The sequence below is a fragment of the Rhea americana genome, unplaced genomic scaffold, assembly GCF_003343005.1.
Source record: "Rhea americana isolate MKP2758 unplaced genomic scaffold, rheAme1 scaffold_25, whole genome shotgun sequence".
Lineage (NCBI taxonomy): Eukaryota > Metazoa > Chordata > Aves > Rheiformes > Rheidae > Rhea > Rhea americana.
This window is the reverse complement of record NW_028186368.1, coordinates 1,185,176-1,190,793: the sequence shown is the minus strand read 5'-3', so window position 1 is coordinate 1,190,793 and position 5,618 is coordinate 1,185,176.

The following is a 5,618-nucleotide window of genomic DNA, read 5'->3' as shown; positions in this document are numbered from 1 at the left end:
CCCTGACACACGGACGAGGAGTCCTGCAGCCCCCTGACACACGGACGCGGCATGCTGCAGCCCCGACACATGGACGAGGCCCTCTGCAGCCCCCTGACACACAGACGAGGTGCGCTGCAGCCCCCTCACACTCAGATGAGGAGTGCTGCAGTCCCCGACACATGGACAAGGCGCGCTGCAGTCCCCTGACACACGGACGAGATCCTCTGCAGCTCCCTGACACTCAGCGCACGCCACAAAGGACAGCACTAGTGGCCTTCGCGCCATCCCTGAGTCACAGGAAACCACCCCAGAAAAAAGAGCTCCTTCCCAAAGAGTTTGCGCTGCAGGTACAGCTAGGCAGAAAAAGGACTTCCGAARATGCAACAGAATATATAGGGGATATCAGCAGGCCATGATGATACAGTGCTGTCTGCACAAGCAGATCTTGTTTGCATACTGGCCACTTAATCTTTTTTTTTTTTTTTAAGCAACGAAGGTTTTAGCAATATGTACATACATACCATATCATACAATATATTAACAACAATAATACATAATTCTTAGCAGGAACATTTCACCAGCAGATCTTAAAGAGTGCAGCAAAGTAGTATCTCTATTCATTACAGGTGGGGAATCCAAAATACATGAGGCTAGTAAACAAGCCAGGAGCATAATCTGGTCCCGGAGCCCCTGGTAAGTGTTCTCCCCAGTAGGCAATCTCTGCCTCATTACGGAAGGTTTTGAAGGAAATAATGAGTTTGTTTTGCAGATAGTTAAAAGCACGTGGGTGAAACGAATGAATGGTGAAAGCTGGCTGGCATCATGGACTGATTAAAGTTATCAGATGACATCTCAGTTATGAATAAGCAGTATCTTGGATTTTTATGTAGCGAAGAGAGAATTTGAAGAGTTTCTGTACTTAAAGCAAGAGAGTAAGAAATGATCTTTATGACAGCATTGTGAATAGACAGGAATAAAACTATACATAGCAAGATCAGAGTAAAAGACACTGCAGTAATCAAGACAAGAAATGGTGAGAGCCAGAATGAAAGGACTGAATAAGACATGCTATATGTGCAAGGTGTTAGGCAGAAAGAATCAACCTGATGTAAATGTAGGCTGGAGGAAGTACCTACCAAAAGTTATGAGTTTTAATTATAAATAGAAGTTAAGCTGACAGTTTTATGAAGTAGGAGTAAAGGGAAGCATCTAAACCTTACCTAAATTACATTCGTTATTAAACTGGTCTTGCAACAAGGCAGGAAAAACTCATTAATTCTAGTGAAATTACATATGCACACATCTGGATAAGCTTTTGTTTGTTGTATAACCTGTGCTACTACATCTGACTGCAAATGTGAAAATACAGTAGAGTACTGGTATTACCTTAAGTACAATATGCTGTCTGCTTTCTGGCCAAATCCAGTTTCCTTGTCCATTCCAACAACAACCAAAGAAGTGCTTAGTACTGTATATTTGGGAAAGTTTGTGAGCATATGATGAATTAGGAATAATTTGTCTTCATGGTAAATAAATACTCTTAATAGTGAGGCTTAAGTTGAATGCCTTTCCCACAGCGTATCTTCTGAGCTGCACCATTCTGTCTCTGTTTTTTCTATCCCAGATATCTGATGATAGAGGCAAGCACCAGAGACTGAATGCTTTAGTGCCATGTGTCAATAGTTTTGTAAGGAAGCTACAGTAATTTGTTAAAATCTTCATTTTTTTTCTTTTTTTCATGAACATAACTGGAGTGAGATACAAGGGAGGGGGAGATGTGCAATTTCACAGAATCATAGTAAGGTTCCAATCAGTAAGRTTGGAAGGGACCTCTGGAGATCATCTAGGCCAACCTCCCTGCTCAAGCAGGGTCACCTAGAGCAGGTTAGACAGGGTTGCATCCAGGTGGGCCTTGAATATCTCCAGAGAAGGAGACTCCACAACCTCTCTGGGCAGCCTGGTCCAGTTCTCTGTCACTCTCACAGGGAAGAAATTCCCCCTCACGGTCAGGCGGAACTTCCTGTGCTTCAATTTCTGCCCATTGCCTCTTGTCCTGTCACATGGGACAGCTGAAAAGAGTTTGTCCCTGTCCCTTTGACACCCTCCCTTCATACCTATCACCCCCCCATTTTACATAGTGTAAAAGCAGACACATCACACTAACTAGGCTAATTGGGCAAAGAAGAGGGAATGAAGGCAAGAGAAGATCACAGTCCTCTGAGCCTCCAGCCCTCAGAAAATCTGTGTTTGTTTATTCCAATTTATGGTTTGGAATTTGCAGTGATCTGGGTTTGCACTATCTATTGTTGATTCTGCTTGCTAGAGAGGTTCTCCCCTCAGGGTGGAGAAGGTAAGTTCAGGAAAGAAAGGTTTTTATCCTGTTTTTGAAATGAACCTTGGGTCAAATTTCAAATCCAGGGGGAGAGAGGTCAGCTGTGTTTATATGTACAGAGACTACATGCAAGAAATCAAGCATTTAGACTAACAACCGAGGTATTAAGCACTCATGGGTTTGTTACTATACATTATTTATTCAACTATGAAACAAACTTGTTTTGGGATAACTTCTAGTGGCGATATGTATATTATAATCTTACAACAGGTACCCACAGCAGCAGGTATTAACATATGTTTAACTCTTAAATTTGTTATAAGATTAGCTTTTGGGTAATTTTGTTTCTTTGTTTTTAAAAGATGAAAAAGTCACGTTTAACTGCAAAGGAAACCAATCTCTTCCTTACCCAGTTAGGATTCTCCAGCATTCTGACAAGTGCCTAAGTTGACACATTTTAGTCAACATAGGCATATTTTGTCAAAACTTGTGGGGAATGCTGACTCAGGATGAGGCAAAAGAAAACCCCACAAGGCTTTGAACTAATTGTGCAATGCTGTATGTGGAAAAATGACTTCCTGATCCCTGTGCTAGGCAGCCAGTGCTTTGAAGGTGTTTGAATATCTGCATTCCTCCTTATCTTCCAGATAAAAATRTTAAAAGTGTAAATATAATTTATAATAGCCACATATTACGTATTTTTCCTATTAACATTTAGCTATTCAATTCTTCTCCATTTTTACACAATATTATCCCTTTCAAAAGGGGTGATTATCAAATACACTTCTATATACCTTACTTTCTCCACTGTTTGCATTCTGTTTGCATTTACTCTCTCAAGCCTTACCTAGCTGTGCTCTAGAGCCTATTCTGGCTTACATCTTCTAGCTTGTTGATATGTAAATTCTACTATATTAAACCTCTGTATTCACTGAAGATAGATTCAAGGACTAAGGGCTAATCTGCCTAGTCTTTGTACAAGTATCTTTGTGTTAAAATGACCATCGTCTCTGCCTTTGCATTTGTGCAAAAATGCCATCCAACAGCACAGAGGCACTCACGTGTACTGTGAACCACTTGCTCTGAGAAAAGCTGAGTAGTGCCAGTGTAGCTGCAAAGTTGTGCAATAAATTTGTAATATGTTGAGCTGTCTGAAATGCAAACTATAAACAGATAGTGAAAATGATAATAAGCCCGTAAGTTTGGGAACATTTTTGTAGCTTTATTAATCTGAGGTCTTATAAACAATACAAGCTGTTAATAGCTTATTGGATTGTCTCTTAATAGATGAGGTTAAAAATCAAGCTTACCACACAGTGTTTTGACATAATTCCAGGAAATGGCTTTTAAAGGAAGCTGCACTGATGAAAAYGACCCACAAAATCCATTTTCCTAGAATTGGCTGAATGGTCAATATGGGATCAAAAGTATTTATGTATGTACATGTATATGTATATATGTGTGTGTGCATTTGTGTGTGTGCATGCATGTGTGTGTATGTGTATATATGAGGCAAAGATGTGTCCTGTGGYGGGAATATATTGCCTTTCAGGCAGATAAACTTGCCCTCCTTCTGCAGAAACCCAGAGRAGGCCTGACAGAGATCTAGAGATTCTTTGACGTGTAGATTCCCACAGGGTTCAGCAGACTAGGGGAGTGAATTTTATACCTCTAAAGGCAGAGGAGGAAGGGGAGGCCCTCTAGGGGAGTTTTATTATACACAGGATTTTATTCCTATTAAGTTCCAGCTATACTTTTGGCTGGCCGTCGAGTAATACAACTGGGTTAAACAAGTGTCAATCTAATTTCTACATAGTTAAAACCTCACTTTTYTGAAAGTGAACAAAACGACAGGTAAAGTGAATGAAGCGTACAAACATACTGCAGCATGGATCTGTATCTGTTACAGGACATTAACCATGACAAGCCACAGAAATACAGTTGAAATTCGTGTTCCTTTAGGTTAACAACAAAGCCTGTTTTAGCGAAGTGTTTACAGCCACTATGGATTCAGTAGCTTGGGTGAGCAATACAGTGTACAGGGGCATTTCAGAATTTGCCACTGTTTAAAGACTCATAGCACTGCAGAAAATTCATTCACTTAGGTAGAAAATATCATAATAGGCCCAAATGGGAAGTTTTTTCTTGCTGTCTTGGATAACAAGGTTAAACAGAGGATCTGTTAAGAAAAAAAAAAAACACTGACAATTTAAATAAATCAGATGTTTTTTATGAAGATTATGCTGTCATTTTCTCCAATTATTCTTGACATTTCACCCATTCTTATTGTGATCTGAGTTAATAATGGAAGGAAAAAAAAGGCTCTTGTTGCCTTGTTTATTCTTTGTTCTCAAGGAGAGAAGACGTTTATAAAGATAAGTTATTTGTTATTTAAATTTCTTTTACTGAAGTTGTTTGTTTCCTTGTTTGAGTTTCTAAAAATATTGCAACAATTGTAGTGCATCTTTGAGATGTCTATTCAATTCACTATGATTTGTACTGGAATTCATGGCTAAATGGGCACAGGTGTTGATAGCTGTAACATGCTAGAATGAGTCAAAACCAATAAATGCTCAATAAAAGAACGATGAAAGAAAATGCACTGAAATCAGCTCTTTTAAGATGTGATAAATTGGCACGTTGGCTTGTTACTTAATTAGGTATAAAACACTGAAGATGTGTCTAGAGAAACTATGTATTTTAAAACAGATGAACATGTTAGAACATAACTTCAATCACTGTTAATATTTTCGGAATCATAAATGTTATTTTAAAATCTGACAATATTGTTCAGGCTATAGTCTACTTTGTTTGCAAATAGCTCTATCATGCCCTCAGGTGACATTTTTAATATATTCACATTAAAAAAAAAAGTGTTGGATAATATTCTATGAAAAAGACTTGTTCCCTTTTTCATCTTGCACAGAAATTTACCTCAAGAAAAAAAAAGAGGACTTCTCATGTTGCAAAACTAAGAATAAGCATAACGGAGGGGAAAAAATGCACAGCTGTCAGGAAAAGGATTTCCTGTGCGCTTTTGCAGTGAGAAGACTTTTTTAAAAATCTTTTCTCTTGCACGACGCCTTCCGAAGCCCCGCGCTGACGGCCCAGGCCGCTTCTGACAGGGCCCAGCAGCCCGACACGCACACGCCAGGGCCGGCGGGGGCCCGGCCGCGCGTTTCCGCGGGAGGTTTTGGGGGGCTGCTTCTTTGCACTATGCCATTCCGTCAGATCTCCACTGTCGAGGTGCAGGACGAGGCGAGGCGGTCGGTCAGCGGTCCCTGGGCGGGGACGGAGCGGGCAG